We start from the raw sequence: 19105 nt of genomic DNA on the forward strand, positions 1-19105 counted from the left end.
ATGCTCTTGAATTTGGGGACTGAATGAGCAGGTAGGAGTTCTTTAAGTCACTGTTTTTAATAAAAAATTTTAAAAAATGAAAATACAAAATAAGCATATACCTTTTTATAATTTTACTTTTTTATAAAATTAAAAATATTTTAATTTTATATAATAGTATATATAATGCATGTAATACTATAAAATAAAATATTATTTTTAATATTGTTTTCATAGTTGAGAGGAATATATGCCCTTGGGAAACTGCAGCCTATTATGGAGTCCCAAAGTCCCCTAATAGGCCTGCTACCAGCCTTGGATTTTGTGCATATATTTAGATTTTTCAACCCAACCTGGCGTGGTCCTCCTCCTGCCTTGGCATTTTCCAGTAGATGCTGCAGCCTGGCCTGGCTGGGCTCACACTCAGTCCTGGCTCTCATTTGACTTGTCAGGTGTCGCAGCCAAGCTTGTCAGGGCCCACACCCGTTCTTAGCTCTCACTTGCACAAGTAGGTGCTACGGTCTTTCCTAGCAGGGCTTGCTAGGAAACCTAGCCCACATATATGAAAATGAGTGCAGCAACCTTATCTCAGATTTTTTTGGTCATGACACTTCATTTAAATGGTTTCCCATTCTCAGAAGTAAAGTAAAGGCCACATCTCAGAAATGATAGGTAATCTGAAACTTGTGCGATGAACACAGAATATCCAGGTGCATAGAACAAAAAGTGTATCCTAGAAACAAGAAACAGCTGTTTAAAAAAAGAGAACATACATGGCGACATATCTTAATTAAATCATGTGACCACAGACCATATATGTGTATGCAAAGGCTCAGGGAGTGTCATGTTATGGCTTAAAATAAGGAGATGCTGTATTTCACTATAAAATGCATTGTTACTTCTGGTAATTATTATGGATGTTATTCCAACAGAAAATATAAATTTATAATCAGTAAGAAGCTGTTGTATTCCTCCTCTTATGGTAGGAAATGGAAGGTGAAAACTGTGAAATAGCAGACAGAAAATCCTAAAAGCTATGGAAATATTATCCATGAGTAGTAGTTAAAAGTATAGATGCTTCAATAGTAGCCATCACATATATAACTATATGAAAGAATATGTAAAGGTTTTCCTTATACTTGTATTCTCTAGAATTAAGACATCCACAAGAAAAGGTTGGGATTGTTTTAATTTTTTTTTAAAGAGAGCTTTATATACTTATCTGAAAGAGTTACAGAGGGACAGCAGAGGGGAAAAAACAAGAGAGAGAGAGCTTCCTTCTACTGGCCCGTTCTCCAGATGGCTGCAGCAGCTAGGGAAGAAGCCAGAAGCTTCATTCAGGTTTTCCACATGGTGGCAGAACCCCAGACACTTAGGCCATTTTCTGCTGCTATCCCCAGGCTATGAGCAGGAAACTAGACCGGAAATAGATCAGTGAGGACTCAAATCAGCACCCATATTGGATGTTGGAATCACAGGCAGTGGCTTTACTTGCAATGTCCCAATGCTGGCAGGATTGTTTTAATTTTCTGTTTATTTATCTCATTTTTGTAAAAATAAAGAAGACACAGACACAGATATGATTTAATTGCCTGTTTATTGGCTTGCATTCACTCAGTAGCTGAATCTGGACCAGGCCTAGCTAGACAAGTTAGGAATTCAACCCAAGCCTTTCACAGAGATGTAGGTTCCCAATTACTTGAAACCCTCTGAGCTGCTGCCCCACCAGTGAGCTGCAGTAGGGAGTGGGTTGGGACTCAAATCTAGGCACTCTGATAAGGAACTGTAGGTTTCCTAAGGTGCTGCATCAAGAGCCTGGTGCAGAAACCAGTTTGTCATTTGTTTCTGCTATTTTCATTAATGCATGTCTACTAGATATATTTCCTATTATAAGTATGTTATAGGATATGTTCTTCAGAGTCTTACCACGAAGGTCATTCTGGGCAATCCACTTATGCAACTGAGTATTGGCCCCTAAAGTATCTGGCTTCTTACCCTCAAATCTCCAAATAACCTATTCAGAGAAAGAAAATATATGCTTGAGTCCAGTCTCATATCACAGAACATTTAGATTTCCAGAAAGATCATCAATGCATGTAGTCAAGCACCTTGCAAGTAAAAAAGATAGAGAATTGGGGGCATTATGGAGCCACCATGTATTACTCATTGATTTCATCTTAAAAGACAGTATCCCTACTGAGTCTTTCATTCATAGTTAAATCTTGGAAAAAACATGTCTAGCAAAGAAAGGGGGCACTTGTTTTTCATTTTCTCTAAGTCAGATTTGCTGAGACAGGATCCTTTGTCACAAGGTTCAAAAGCCTTGCCCTTAACTTTGAACAGTACAATGAATAGGCATATTTTGACATATAAGGGAAGTAAAAAAGCACAGATTAAATACAAAGTCTATCTTGTGTGATCTGTACAGTCTTTTATTAACACCTGTTAATTATTACTGAGCTAGAGCATTAACTCATTAACATTTTGCTGCTTTCTGATAGTGATAGTTACTGTATTGTGCACAGTATTCTCAGAAATCTTACACAGTAAATGTGGAAATGACAAGGCAGTATTTCATGGTTACAGTGTGCCAGCTTTCAATATCCTTCTAATATTAATTTCCACCGTAACAGTTAAGTATAATTTATTTTTTAATTGCTTCCATTTTTTTTTCAGGCAGTTACAGAGACAGGGAAAGACAAAGTAAAGTCTTGCAACTGTTGATTCATTCCTGCAAAAGACCCCAAAGCAAAAGCTGTGCCAGGCTCACAGGACTCAGTAGATTATTTTGTTTCTCCCACATGATTACAAGGGCACAAGCTTTTGGGCTAACTTCCACTTCTTTTCCAAGTATATTAGCAGTGGACTTTACCGGAACTGGAACCACTGGGATTTGAACCAGCATCCATATGGGATACCGCCATTGCTCCGTTCCCTAAGCATAATTTTTTTACTAGTCAAAATGCTAACCAAGGGGTTAGTGCTGTTGTCTGGCGACCTGTGATACCAGAATTTGAGAGGATTAATAACATTAGTCCCGGCTGCTTAACTTGCAATTCAGTTTTCTTTTAATATGCCTAGGAAAGCAGCAGAGGATAGTGTAATTGCTTGTACCCCTTCCATCCAATTTGGAGATCCACAGGAAATCCCAGTTCAAGGCTTTCACCTATCACAGTCCTGGCCATGGCAACCATTTTGGGGAGTAAAAAAAGAGATGGAAGATCTCTCTCTCTCTCTCTCTCTCTCTCTCTCTCTGACTCTGGAATTCCCTCTCTCTCTGTAACTTGCATTTCAAATCAATTGTAAACGTATTAATGTAAAAAGAAAAGATTTTGTTCTGTACTATTTGTCACATGCCATGTAATTTTTTTAAATGATTGTGGAATTACATTACGGATAAACAAGCAAATTGGCAGAGGGAGGTTCTCGTATCAAAACTGTACAGATTTTAACAGTATACACCGTACTGCTGCCATGAAGCACATTTTCTGACCTTTTGTGGAAGCTGGGCAAGGGCTGATGCAATCACATTGGCCCTCTCTTCTGACATGTTACTGACCATTGAGCCCAGGGAAAACACCACAACTTCCTCTTCTCTAGAGCTCTGCACAAAGTCTTCCATGTCCTGAGAAGAATGAATTAGCTCCATTACAAGAGAACCACAGCACAGTACATTTATTAAAAGAATCAATGATCATGATTATGCAAATACTTGACAAGAGTTTCAGTGTATGTATTTTCCTGTGTTTAAGCAACCATACCAGAGGCATTATTTTAACAAAACCAAGACTTGTAGTAGTCTTAAACCCTTAATCAAAATTCAAGGCAAGAGTTGTGGAAGATTTAAGTGTTTCTTAGGCAAGCACAAACTGGTAAAATTGCCAGGCTTCTTTGATCTAAAGCTGGCCTAATGTCTGGAACTGCTCTCCCCTGGCTTCTTCTCTTGCAGCGCCTGTGTTTCTCTGATTCATGGCTCTGTGCAGCCGAGCCGTAACTGACTTCTGCCATTAGGGATAGCTCAGCGCAGCCGAACTTCCTTTCCAGATTGTTACTAAGATTCTGCCCTGCCAGTTCTTTCTGTTCTCTTTCCTACGATTGTGATTTTATACAAAGAACTCAAAACTTCCTTATATCTTTGGGGATCCTATGAGCTTCCCTTACTAATTCTTCTGAGATCACTATTGACCCTTCATCTCTGTTTATCTTTTCTCCTAAAACCACCTTTATTCTTTCCCCCACTCATCGTTTGTCTATCCTACTCTTGATATAATCTGACTTTCCAATTAAAAATGAATAAATAAAAATAAAATAATAATAAAACAGACAACCTGCCCTTTCTTAGATAAATGTCTAGCACAATATAGAAAAAAATGGAAAGTAAAAATTTCGCATTGCTAAGTGGCTTAAGAGATTACCATGATTTTGGAAATCTACAAGATATCAAACATGATTCAGCTTTACAGCCATGCAGCTTCTATGCAGTGATTTGCCTTTGTAGTTACACTGAGACAGCAGCTGTGGATAATGCTGACACGAATGAGCACGGCTGTGTTCTCACAGAATTTCATGCTATCAGAATCTCATATGATTTTTTACATGTCACACAGAATAAGTCTTATTCCTAAAACATAATCTGGAGGAATTCTGGGGTAGCCAGAAAGATGAGTTCCTTCCTCACGACTTACACTCCACTCCAAGTAGGTAGAAACACAGTAGATGTTGCCAAATGCTGATACCCAAGGCAAAAAACAAACAGGAAGGAATTGCTGGTCTGATACACATAGACATACAGATATGGATGTGTTGGTTAAATTTTGTGTATCAGAAAATTCATTAGGAACTTCAGCAAGTGATGAGTTGAGAAAAAATGCAATATATGAGATGAACCTTTAATATAATTAGTATAGAAAAGCTGTAATCAATAATAATGAAGCAAGATTGAAAAAAATAACAGTGTATCAAAGAATATGAAAAACTGTATGCCAGTAATGAACACTGTTCTCTCTTAACTTGTGTCATTCATAATAAATTGCTTGAAAATGTTGAAAAAAAAAGAGATTACCATGATTTTGGAAATCTATAAGATATCAAACATGATTTATCATATTTCATGTGTATCTCTTTATGCATTTGAGCTATATGTCCAAAATCTTTCTATACCTGATCAGATATTGTGAATAATCAAATTTGTAAAATTTATAAAATTTGCAAAAGTATCTTATTTTATCTTGATGTAGTGTGTGCTAAATTGTGCAGTTATACTAATAAAATATTCCTAAAATTCATAGAAATATGAAAACTAATGCAAATGATTTTCAGGTCTATATTACTTGAATACATTTTTTAAAAGATTTACTTATTTTTATTGGAAAGGCAAATATATAGGGAGCGGGTGAGACAGAGAGGAAGATCTTCTGTCTACTGATTTACTCTCTAAGTGGTCACCACTGTCAGAGCTGAGCTGATCTGAAGCCAGGAGCCTGGAGCCTCTTCCGGGTTTCCTACATGGTTGCAGGGTCCAAAGGCTTTGGAGCATCCTTTATTGCTTTCCCAGGCCACAAGCAGGAAGCTGGATAGAAAGCAGGACCGCTGGGATTACAACTGATGCTCATATAGGATCCTAGCACTAGCAAAACGAGGACCTTAACCACTAGGTTGTTGCGTCAGGCCCACTTGAACACGTTTTTGGCAAATAATGTTCCTTTGGTATTATTTGTGGAATAAAAAGTTATTTATTCAGAGTTTTAGTAGTAAGTATAATGTGTACATGTGTTTTTATTCTACCAGGATTTATCAATTACATGTTGTTAGAAATGACTTAAAGATAAATGACTTGTAATGAGGGCTAACATTGTCACTATAGTATGCTAGAATTAATGCATGTTTCAATGTACTTTGGTAACTTGAAACTTTAGTGATAATGCAATTGAAATTAAATCACAGGGCTAATGTTATGATACATTTGGTAAAGTCAGTCAATAAAGATTTTTTTGTAACAAGAATATATTACTAAATATTTGGCATGAATGCCGTAAATTATGTTGTAGAGAGAACTTGAATTTAATGATCTGAAACTGACTTTACAAAGTCCCTTTGGTTCTCATTGTTCCATACATTATAGATTTGCAAACAACCTTACATCTTACAGGTCAGGGAAACTGAATATGTCCTGGGACTCCAAAGAAAAGCTATTCACACAAATTTGTAAGAACTGTGGATGAAGCCTGCTATCTGGTGACCAATGTTGTTTTCCAGCCGCAGTTGACTTTCAGAATTCAGCTCTGAGAGTCTTTGCAAAAAATTCAGGAAAATAGTGTCGCAAATCCTCATTTGCACTCAATTTACCTTCTTTAACAGTTATGTAAATAATTAGACAATTCAGTGAGTTCTGACACACTTTGTAGATATGAATAATCTTACTTTTCTATGGAAAAGAGTAGAGAAATTTTAGGAAAATTTTATGCTCCTATAAAATTTGATAGTATACTTATTTACAGGGTTATCTGTACATAGACTGGATCACAAATGTATGGTGATCAAATTTTTAATTGATTAGTTTCCTCTAACATAGGTCTTTCAAATAGATGATGAAAATGTGCTCCATCTTTTCACTCAAGTTTTTCATGAAACTTTTCAAATCTGGCATTTATCCCTCAACTTTCTAGCCCAATGCTTCCCATTTCTGTCTTACCCGTTTAACTTGGTGCTTTGTCAACAAAAACATGAATTTCTCATTCTATTTCTGATTGTGTGAAGGTACTCCTTCAGGTTAAGATGGAAGTTTCTATGCTCTGCTCTGAGACATAACCATGACTGTAGTTTAGCACTTTAGGCCACCATTAAAGTCACTCAATACATAAACCATGAAATTGATGGGTTCCATTACCTTCTCATTATTTCAATAAAGATGATCAGATCTTAAGTCAAAGAAATCTTGACTGACTCTACTCTGAAGTCAGACATCAAATTTTCTGTGGTTAAACTATGTTTTGAAGAAATTTTAAAAATATATTTACCTTTGGCAAGGGTTCAGCAGGGGTACAATGGAGTTCTTCAATGAAATCAGTATTTGGTAAAAGAGGATGAGGCATACATCCCGGTAGGTTCGAATGAGCCATATTTTAGCTTTCCCCATTAATTTGGTAATATATGGGTCTTCCTGAAAGAGAATAACAAAACAAAATTATAAAACATGGGAAAAGTGTCAAGTGAATATATGCAAGGTGACTTTCCTTAGAGATTTGAATATTGTATCTAAAATTTTGTGAAAATATCTAAACTTTGATATAACTGATATATTCCATGTATGTGTATGCCAATACCTGCAGTACAATATGTGTGTACACATATACATAGCAGGAAACATATTGTGGAAAGACACTATATCTGTTACTCATCACAGTATTTTCATCACAACAAGAAATTATAAAAATTAGGCAGTATGTATTTAGACAGGTATTTATTTTCTTAGTAAAGCAGTGGAAGTAATAAATGCAAGTGATCCAGCAAAGTGAATATTAGCTACATATTCACTCAATGGCCAAGGCTTAGACTTTCAAAGTGATATCTATATGTCCATCTTTATTAGAACATTATCACAGTAACCAGGAAATGCAGTTTAAAAATTCATCAGCTGATGAATGGAGAAAGCGGATTTAGTGTATCTACACCAAGAAATATTCTTAGCCTTCACACAGAAGAAATCTTATTTGCAATGGTATGGATGGAACTTGAAGTCCTTATGTTAAAAGAAATAAACAAGCCCCAAAAGACAAGTGTCATGATCTCACTGATATGTAGATTCCAAAAAAAAAAAAAAACATGGGCAAGGTCGTAAAAATTTAAACTATTAATGTTAATCAGTGGTTGAGAAGCAGAATAGGAAAATGGAAAAGTTCATTACCAGATTGTAAGTTACAGCTAGATGTGAACAATAAACTTGGGGATTAATGCAGAGTTGCATGATGGTAGATAATATTAATGCATTACATACTTACAAAATCCACAATATTCAACTTTGGAAGGTGCCAGCACAACTAAATATCAAATTTTTGAATAAATAAATAATTTACCCCAGAGTACAGTCTTCAATGCATACACGAACAGGCGTAATAATGTTACCCCACAAAATGTACAATTTTTGTATGTCAGTTAAAATTTAAGGAAAACTAAAAAAATCACAAAGCAGCAGTTAATGTAAATGTTAACAAATATTTGAGTTCTGTAATCAGTGGATCTGACCTTACACAGGGGAGGTTGGAGAGGTGCTAGACTGTGCAGGTCAACTGTTAAGTTCACAGTGAGTGTAACTGAATTCTTCATATTCTTACTGAAATTGTTCAAGATAGATGCCTTCTAATATTTGCTTATTATGTAAAAATATTTGGGAATCATAATTGGAAATTTTTCATAAAAAGTGCAAATTGAGATTTGTTTCTACCTTTAGTCTTTGGGTATTTGTTAGAAAAAGGATACATAATTTTTTTTAAAAAAATCACTAATCCTTTATATGTATACACTTAGAGATTACAGGTTTTAGGAGAATCAATGAGAATCCTCCTAGTGAAAAAATTTGCAATTATTTGAAACCACAAATTGTAGGGATATGCTGTCTGGGATACACTGCATCAGCTCATTATGAAGGGATTCATTAAGAATTATAAATAAAACATTATAGGCTCAAACCGAGGAAACTGACTCCCACAAGCGGCGATAAGTTTCTCCATGCTGTGTGTAGCCAAGAAAGAAGTGCTGTGTGTAGATAAAGGGGGCTTTAAGTAGCCCAGCCAGCAGCTCACCACAGGGACACAGGGCATCTGCAAAAATAACATCAAACCTCGATTCTTTCAGCTTTGTCACAAGTTCCTTGTTCAAAACTGCATCCCCACACAAACTTTTAAAACATTAGAATCCACCCATGACAGTTCTTGAAGTACTGAATAATATTTCCAAAATGGGTGAGTTCCCATTTCAAGAACTAAGTTCAAGATTTCTTCTGTGAAATACGTCTCACATTCATCTTTGGATATTGATGCAGGAAATCACAAACTTCATAGCAGAAGCTTAGTTGTGATCAAGCAGAACAGAAACTGAAGATCTGAGAACAGTCAACTCATGTCTCCTCCACATGAGTTCATCTGGGGTGGTCTTCATATTGATCCAGTCACTGAAATCCATCAGCCACACCAACACCTTTCCACATCCCACAGCGCTGAAGTGGCAACTCAGCTGTAGCAGCAGCAGAACTGAAATTCACCTCTTAGTCGTGTCCTATAAAGGTGAAGCGTGATTTCAAACTATTGCTGGCTCTGCTCTTGAATCAGGAAGAGACATCATGCAGCGAAAATGTTATTCACTGAAGCCAAAGTAAACACACATATTAACTGTCAGAGTATCTATACAGAAGACAGAAAACAGAAACTAAACCAAATCAAACCATGAGGCCATGTAACTTAATGTTTGTGTGGGCATGTATAATGACTGTTTTACATAAGGCCAATGAGCTTGCATGTGTTTCATCTACGTTATGTAAAAGCTTTTGGAAATGTGTCAAAAAGAGGCACATGGTGTGTCTGCAATCTTGTTGACATAGAACTAGAAATACAGTATAATATACGTCAGTCAACATATTTTGGAAATCAAGATGACATTCTCTTATCTCCTTTCTATTTTCTACGTGTGTGTATACATACGTGTTACATATATACATATATTTATATGCACAAATATACATTATATACATGTGTATACATATGTGCTATATATATTTATATATACAGACATGCATATTTATATACATATATATTTTTATATATAACACATATGTATACTTTATAATAGCTTCTCTCTATATTTAGTTGATATTCTACTGATGTTAGTGCCGTATCAAATATTTTACTAACTTTAACCGCTTGATAGTCTATATTAAAATCTCAGAACTGTAAAAGCCACCAGTACAATCACTCAGAGAATTTTACAAAAACCCCTACATAATCTTATCCTTAGCTAGTTCCTACTGTCAGAACTAACAACCAACAATATACTTCCTCTTTGAATAGATTTTTCTTATATGAGGAATTCATATAAATGCAATAATACAATAGGCATCCATCTCTGACTGACTTAATGCTTCAGATGTTTTAGAGGTTCTTTGATATTGCCTCATGAACCAAAACTTCACTGTGTGCTATTGGCCAGATTAGCACTGGACAACTTGGGTAAGAAACACTTTTGCTTATTCCTTCGTAAACTGAAGGATATGTCTTTATTAATGTTTATATATGTTTTTTTTGGGAATCATTTCGTTTTGTTGTTGCTGTCGTATGTGTAATTTCAGATGAAATCTCTGACCTATATGGCAACTCTGTTTTACCTTTGAGGAACTGACGGACTCCTTTCCATTTCTCTTGTATCATTTCTCATTTCATAAGCATTATGTGAAGATCTCAGTTTTCCTGTCTACTTTAGAGGAAAGCCATGTGGTAAAATATCATATCATTGAGGTTTGAGTTTGAATTACAATATAAAAACAGTTAACATTGTGTGTATGTGTGCTTAATTTATTTTCCATGAAAGAGATTTATAAGCACACAGGTGCTTTTACCCAATAAGCACATCTTTCTTGGGGAAACATCACTTCAGATCCCTTGGTCATTTGTTTGGTCTGAATCTAATTAGAGTTTTTTTTGGTTTTTCATCAACTTTTTTTTATTGATTACATTGCATTATGTGACACAGTTTTGTAGGCACTGGGATTCCCCCCAGCCCTCCTTAAACCCTCCCCCCATGGTGGATTCCTTCACCTTGTTGCACTAACACAGTTTAAATTCAATTGAGATTCTTTCATTGCAAGCATTAAGTCTAGCATCTTATTGTCCAGATAAGTTCAACGTTTGTTGGGGAGACCATCTCTGGTCTGAAGGCAGAGCTGGCGGAGAATCATCACGATTAATTAAAAGCCCCAACATAACATCAGTAACAATTTATAATGTTATGAATTAATTGACATGGTGTTGAGTAACCAATATGTTAAAAAAAATGCAAGTTATTAACCACATTCTGTGACTTCTTCATTGACATTTCAATTTTAGTTTATATACAATCGGGTTCTATATACCTTAAAATGGCTATAGATTACTATTCAGCTGTCTCATGTCTATTTTCATTTTGGTATTTAGCAGTTTATAGCGTTGAAGCATAATTTTGCTGAACCTGGCTGTTTTTCGGGTAGTCTAACTCTATAACTCTGACAAGACATGTATCAAGAGTTTAGGTGAACAGTTTTAGGAGGGGTGTGCAGAGAAATCTTCAATGCCGTAGTGAGGAGTAATTAATCTTTGTGTCCCACGTAGTGAGGTATAAGGGAATCCACACTGACCATTTCCTTTCTGATTCTAAGCTTTCCTTGTTGTTCTCTGTCTATCTATTCTAATTTGTGTGTTTGTTTGTTTGTTTGTTTTGAGGGGTTTCTAGAGCGATCCTGATGGTCATTGCGATAGATGGTGGGGACCCAAAGTTGGAACGAAGTAAGGACCAGGGAAAGTTCCCCTCCCTAGTCCCGAGGGAAGTTTACTGTTCTTCTGTTTCTGCGGATGGCTCAGGGCTCCTGGTTGTCATTCCGATGACCTTGGATCCTGCAAGGAAGGATTTGGATTTCTTCCATCCAATGTGGTAGATCCAGAAGGGGGTGAGTGACCTCAGAGTTCTCAGGCTCCAAAGGCATTCCAATTCCCCGTGGTCTCCTTGGCAGTTGGGATGTACTCCTTGGTGCCCGTACTAAAGTCCTTGATGAGGATCCAGGAGTCTTCAGGGTTGGGATACAAGCCCCCTCCTGTCTGCCGGCTCCACTCTGGGGTCCCCTCTCCGGCTCCATGTGTATGACCTCCTGTTAAGAGATTCTCAGGATAGCTCCTGATTCCCCCCATATGCCTTTTTAGTTTTACTATTGTCTAATGCTGATTCGAGTCTGTTGTCTATGAGTTACCAGTTATGATCCTCATAGGTTATACTTCACGTCTTCCTCACACATTATAGGGTGATAGAAGATTTCTCTGCTCTCCCTCCCCATTACAGAATAACATAGGGTCTTAAAAGTGTATTAGGTTTTACAGTTCTTTGATGTAGATCATAAGCAGTCTGACTCACACTGATTGTTGATTCATAGATTACATCACATTATCTTATTGCATTAGATACAGGCTCTTTGAGGTTGAAATAATATTACAATATACAGGTACTACTTTCCGGATTGACATCATTTCATCTTAAGTTAAGGCAAACGTGGTATTTAACCTTTTGAGATTGGCTCATTTCCCTTAGTATAATGGTCTCTGGTTGGGCCCAGTTGGCCACAAAAAAAACTGCATTTTGTTTTCTTTTTAATAGCTGAGTAGTATTCCATGGAGTAAATGAACCATAGCTTTCTTATCCAATCCTCTGCTGATGGGCATTTTGGCTGCTTCCATGTTTTTGCAATTACTGATTGTGCTGCTATGAACATAGGGGTACATTTTGGTTTCTCATGTAACAGGTGTTTTGCATATATTCCTAGGAGTGCTATAGCTGGATCATATGGTATGCTGATTTTCAGCTGTTTGAGTGTTCTCCATACTGATTTCCATAGAGGCTGCACAAGTCTGCATCCCCACCATCAGTGGAGTAGGGTTCCCTTTTCCCCACATACTTGCCAGCAAGTGTTGTTGGAGGTTTTTTGTATGTGTGCCATCCTTACTGGTGTAAGGTGGTACATTGTTGTCTTAGTTTGGAGTTCCCTTTTTGCCAGGGAACTTGACCATTTTTTCATGTGTTTGTTTGCCATTTAGGTTTGTTCCTTTGTGAAATGTCTGCCCATTTCCCGTGCCCACTTCTTCAGTGGTTTGTTTGTTTTGATGTTTTGTTTTTTCTGGAGATCTTTGTATATTCTGGAGATTAGCCCCCTATCACCAATGTAGTGTAGAAAGATCTTCTCCTATTCTGTGGGTTGCTTTTTTACTTTGTTTATTGTTTCCCTTGCTGTGCAGAAGCTTCTTAGTTTGGTGAAATCCCATTTGTTTATTTTGGTCTTGATTGCTATTGCCTTTGGTGTCCTTTTTAGGAAGTTGGGACCTACCCCTAGACCTTGCAGAGTATTTCCAACATTTTCTTCCAAACGTTTGACGGTTTCTGGGTGTAGGTTTAGGTCTTTTATCCATCTAGATTTTATCTTAGTGTATGGTGAAAGATGTGGATCTATCTTCTTGTTTCTGCAGGCTATCAACCAGTTGTCCCAACAGCATTTATTGAAGAGACCTTCCCATTTGCTTGGATTGTCATCTGACTTTTTGTCAAAGATTATTTGGCTGTATCTGTGTGGGTTCCCTTCTGGTGTTTCTATTCTGCTCCATTGATCCTCGTCTCTATTTTTGTGACAGTACCAGGCTGTTTTAATAACCACTGCCCTATAGTATGTCCAGAGGTCTGGAACTGTGATTTCCCCAGTTAATTTCCTATTCTTCAGGATGGTTCTAGCTATTTGTGTTTTTTTGTGTTTCTGAATGAAACTTTGTATCATTTTTCCAGTTCCATGAAGAATGTTTTGGGTAATTTGATTGGGATGCTTCTCTTGTAGGCAACAAATAATTGGGTCCTGTTTGTTGATCCAATCTGTTAATCTATGTCTTTTGACTGATGAATTTAGGCCATTTGTGTTAAGAGTTAATATTGAGAGACTGTGATTTTGTCCTGCCATGCACATGTGTTTTTGTGGTGTTGGTATCTGGTTGTCTTTCCTTGTGTGGTATTTAGTGGGGAGGTCTTCCCATTTGCCATCCTTGCTTATAGATTCCTTCCTTTTTCTCTGGGATTAGTGCATTTCTATGGAGATTTTGTAGGGCTGGTTTTTTGTTGGCATATTCTTCTAGTTTCTCCTTGCTATGGAAGAAGAAATTCATTCTCGAATACAAATGATATCTTTACTGGGTACATTATTCTTGGTTGACAGCTGTTCTGTTTCAGGATTTGAAAGACTTTATTCCATTCCCTTCTTGCTTGGAGAGTCTGTTCTGAGAAGTCAGCGGTAATCCTGATGGGCCTGCCTCTAAATGTAACCTTGTCTGTGCTTTGTGCTAGTCTCAGAATTATGTCTTTGTATTCGTTGGAGGGGAGCTTGTCTTGGTGATGATCTATTGGGTTCAAATCTGTTGGTGGTTCTCTGACCATCCTGGATTTGGGCTGGGTTCATGTTCCAAGTGTTTTGGAAGTCTTCCTGTATAATTTCATTGAGCACCGGTTGCATACCTGACTCTCTTTCCACTCCTTCTGGAAGGCCTATAATTCTGATATTCGACTTCTTGATGTTGTCATTCATTTCCTGGATAGCTTTATTGGCTTTATTGAAATGTTTCTCCAGATGATTGATAATCTGCCTTCTTTCATTCTAGGAATCTTCTGATTCAGAAATCTTGTCTTCTGCTGCATTAATTCTGTTGGATAGGCTCTCAACTTTGTGCTTCAGGTCAAGGATCTCATTTTTGATTAATTTTGTTTCTGTGATCATGTAGTTTTTGAATTCCGTAAGTTCCTTCCCTCATTTTTCATTGTCTCTGAAGATTTTTATAATTATTTTTCTGAACTCTTAGTCTGATAGGCCATCGATTTCTTCATCTGTAATCCTGCAATTGACCAGGCCTTTTGGTGACCCTTGGGAGTGACACTGGCTCCTTCCTCTGATTCATCTATTTTTCTGTGACCTCGCCCCATGTCTATGTGATATAAGGTATTGCTGGCTTCAAACCCTTGACCTTTGCTGCCACCTACTGGGTGACGTGAGGTCTTGCTGACCTAGATTTTTTTTCTCTCTTTTTTTTCTTTGTGGCACCTGGGTTCTCCTCCCCTTACTTCTTCAGGCTGTGATCTTGTGGGCTGTTTAAAACAGGGTGAAAGTTATGGTAGCTTTTGGGCCTCCCTTCTGTGGGGTTCTCATGGCCCTGGGATTTGGTGCTGTCACGTGCTGGGGAGTTCTAGTTCCCAGGATCACCCAGGTTCTTTGTTTCTCTGCCTAGTCACCCTCTCCAACCTGTCTGCCCAGATCCAAATCTGCTGTGAATTCCTCAGTTTCGGCACCTTTCCCAAGTTCAGTTTGGCCACCCTTTAGCGCCTGCCCCTCTCCTCCTGATAAGGGCGGGCCCCTCCCTGTGTTAGCGACTCACTGAGGTTCACTCCCCAAATTTTGCTCGCCAAATTTTCCTCCAGTCTCCGCGGTCCGGGGCACCATCCTTGTCCTCCTCAGGTTGCTGATCCCAGTCTTTCGCATTTGTTTTGCTGCCACGTGCAGCGTTTCTCAGTCCTGGTGGCACTGGGGAATTTCCCACAGTGTTCCCCAAGGTTCTTTTCCTCTCTGGCTCACTTCAGATTGCTCCCATCCCTAACTTTTAGCACCCTTGGTCGCATTGGTCTAACTCTGTCGGTCATCTTCTAATCTAATTAGATTTTAATGAAATGATATCTTGTTTTGGATAAGCATGTGAGATTATATTTTAAATTAACATTACAAGGTATAAACCATAGAGACCATGTTTCAACAAAATAATATTGCTTTAATTTTTTTAAAGATTTATTTTCATTGAAAAGAAAGATTTATAGAGAGAAGGAGATACTGAGAGTAAGATTGATGTGCTGCTTTATCCCCGAAATAGATAAAATGGCCAGAGTTGAGCTGATCCGAAGCTAGGGACCAGGAGCTTCCTCTTGGTAACCCTCAGGGGTGCAGAGTCCCAAGGCTTTGGGTCATAATCTGCTGCTTTCCCAGATCATATCCAAGGAGCTGGAGCTGTCAGGACATGAACCAGTGCTCAAACAGGATGCAAGTAGAAGGCAGAGGTTTGGATAATTGAGACACCACATCTGCTCATTTTAAATGGACATTGATTAGAGCCTAGGTTTTCTCAGAAGTTCATCATTAGATTATTGTTTTTTTCTGATTTTAGTTTCTTTTCATATTTTGATCCAAATCCTTTGCCATATATTTTATTTTGAAATATATCTTATTTCTAATGTTTTTCTACTCATTATTCTATCTTATAAAATGTTCATATTTTATAATTTTACATAGTTACAGAATATAATTTGCTATTTAGATTCATATCTGCATTTTTTATTGATAAATGTAATAGCTAGCATATCCATCACCTCTTGTATTTATTTATTTTTTTGTGGTGAGAATATTAAAATACAAGTTTTATAACTGCATTGACAGCTCAGGCTCCCTAGCCATCAGGGAGATACATTGAAAACTACATTGAGGTACCACCTAACTCTAGTAAGATTGGCTTACATTCAGAAGTCAACTAAATCATACCTGCTGGCATGGATGTGGGGAGAAAGGTGCCCTCCTTCACTGCTGGTGGGAGTACAGACTAGTACAACCACTATGGAAATCAGTATAGAGAGTGCTTAGAGAATTACAAATAAACCTGCCATATGGTATCCAACTCCTAGAAATACACACTGGTAAATGAAAACTGCATATGAGAAGGGAATCTATACTCCTATATTTACAGCAGCACAGTCTACAATAGCAAAGACATGGAAACAGTTCAGGTGCCCATCCAAAGAGAAGTGGTTCAAGAAACTGTAGCACATTTACTCCAGGGAATACTACTCAGCCCATTAAAAAGAATGGAATTATACCATTTGCAATTAGATGGCTCCAACTAGAGACCATTATGCTCAGTGAAATAAGTCAACTCCAAAAGGACAAATAGCATATGTTCTCTCTAGGATAAGGAAACCATGACGCAAACCGGAATGCACAGTGATGAGGTAATGGAAGCTACCATACCCAGATGTGAAGACACAATGCAACATGCATCCTTACTTCCAAATCAAAGACGGACTCCCAGTGAAAGTGTTGGTCATATCTACACAATGGGGCGATGGACTGCCTGACATTGTCTGTAATAGCAATGTTGGGCCCACTTAAATAGCAGATTGGTGAAATTGTAACTCATGAAGGAATGTACAATTGTGACAATATGGGGAAAATCAGTCAGGGGGCAGTGGAATCCCAGACTATACAGAATTGTACCATAAAATTCAAAATTTAAAACAAAAAATAAGTGCATTGACATACAAAAATTTTGTTGCTAACTCCAGTTACCCTATTATGTAATAGGATGGCAGAATTTATTTCTCTTGTGTAATAATCACTTTGTTCCTGGATCTTCAACTTGTAAGATAAAATAAGTTTTTCCCTATCAAAACCTTCTGGATTTTTTTTTTTTTTGGTATGTTAGTTAACGGAACATAGACCAGACTAACATTTTTGAAAGCTCTATAATTTTATAGCCTAAAAATTTACCTCAGAATAGATATTGCTTTTGAAGACTGCAGTAACATGCCATATTTATATTTAACACATAAAAAGTAGAAACACGTATTTATTAAGAGGCACTAAATAATGCAGGGACAATTCCTTGCTTACTAATTATTTCATAAATTAAGGTAATTTGAAATTTGCTTGATTTCTGCTTTCATTCTGAGATGCATCTCACTTGCTGGCAGATTTCTATGGCAATGTGAGGAAGAATGCTGTTTTAGTTATGAGTTCTTAGCTGGTCATCCAGTTGCAGTGCACATCTTCCCTGTGCTCATACTACAAGGCAGTGTGATGCCAAAATCCGTATTCCTCACGGGAGCTTCACTGAGGTGGATTATTTCCATGGTACAAGGCAGAAAGCTTCTGCTCTGACACGGTAAAGTTTCTTTGTTATTCTCTAAGTTGTAAATCTTGGAGCTCAAGGAAGAACATTGTAAATGCCAGAGTAAACACAACGACTTACTGAACTTTGGGAAGGATTCTTAGTATGTAAGCCAAGTGTTTGAAGTGCTCAAAAGAAGATCCAATTTCAATTGGTTTTTGTTTTGTGTTGTGCTTTTTTGTTGTTGTTGTTGTTGAGATATCAGAAGGAGAGGGTCTCTCTCTCTCAAGCAAAAGGAAGCTTGATTAAGAACAGTAGAAGCCAACAATGTTTGGACCCAAAGCCTATAAATAACTTCAACATTTGTAGAGAAATTAACCATAGCAAGCATTTCCTTTATAAACCCATTGAATAAACTCTATACAATTTTTTAACACAACTATAAATCTGTCTACTCAGTGTACACTCTAAATTTCTTATGGAGAAATAATTAATGTCACAGTTCCACAATTTTACGTGCATTAAGATATACCATTTATTAAAAAAATTATTTGGGAGCAAATTTACACAGAGGAAAAGAAAGAACTCTTCCATCTGCTGGTTCACTCTGAAAGTGGCCACAGTGGCAGAAACTTAGCCAATCTGAAGTCAACAGCCAGGAGTTTCTTTTGAGTCTCCAAGAGGGGATTGAAGGGCCCAAGGACTTGAGTCATGCTCTGCTGCTTTTCTCAGCCCTAGGCAGGAAGCCAGATAGGAAGCATAGTAGCCATGACTAGGATCACTGCCCACATGAGATGCTGCTGCTGCAGGTGGAGGTTTAGCCTGTTGAGCTACTTGCTGGCCTCCACCTTTCATTTTTGAATTTAGATCAATCCCATGTTCAGGATATTAGCTATACAACACTTTTCCATCTTTATACCAATTTACATGTCCAAGTGGAGCATTTCTTTGTGGGCAATCTAACACACAGCATAATCCTAAAGAAGAATCCTCTTGTTCACTAATAATAGATTTTTCAACTTCAGTGTTACCAATGGTCATAGAATGTATAAATGGTTGTCATAGCAATTCGATAGCCATTTAACAGGACAATTTGATAACCATCTAATGGCTGTTGAGCCATCTTCTCAGCTTCTTGTGTCATCTTTGCTTGAATCTGTGTCATCCAGCTGAACTTCTGAACCACTGTCTGGATCAACTTGGCTCCTGTTCTCGTTTTGCTGATGTGCTCCGTTAACAGTGACTCTCCAGATCTCTCCCCCATGGCTGCAGCTGGGTGTGGTCCAGCAAGAAACAGCCACTCATGCCTGTTTCTGTGGAAACACTAGCATATCCTCTTCCCCGTGTTGTAACTTGCTCGGGATTCCATTTCTCTGTAGCCAAGTCTTTCCACCCAAAGAGCTGTCAAGGATGTTGAAAGAAAACATCTGCCCATTGTTTTCTGAAGCTGT

The 19105-nt window shown here is 37.6% G+C and overlaps 1 protein-coding gene and 1 pseudogene across 1 annotated transcript in view; one reads left to right on the forward strand and one right to left on the reverse strand.

The window, feature by feature from the left end:
* The window catches only part of LOC101527092 (UDP-glucuronosyltransferase 2B14-like), a 100376-nt gene that overhangs the window by 24428 nt on the left and 56843 nt on the right, over positions 1–19105 (forward strand). The window lies entirely within an intron of this gene.
* On the reverse strand, positions 639–10394 carry LOC101520782 (UDP-glucuronosyltransferase 2B31-like; annotated as a pseudogene).

This window comes from Ochotona princeps, chromosome 7 (genome assembly GCF_030435755.1).
Source record: "Ochotona princeps isolate mOchPri1 chromosome 7, mOchPri1.hap1, whole genome shotgun sequence".
Taxonomy (NCBI): Eukaryota; Metazoa; Chordata; class Mammalia; order Lagomorpha; family Ochotonidae; genus Ochotona; species Ochotona princeps.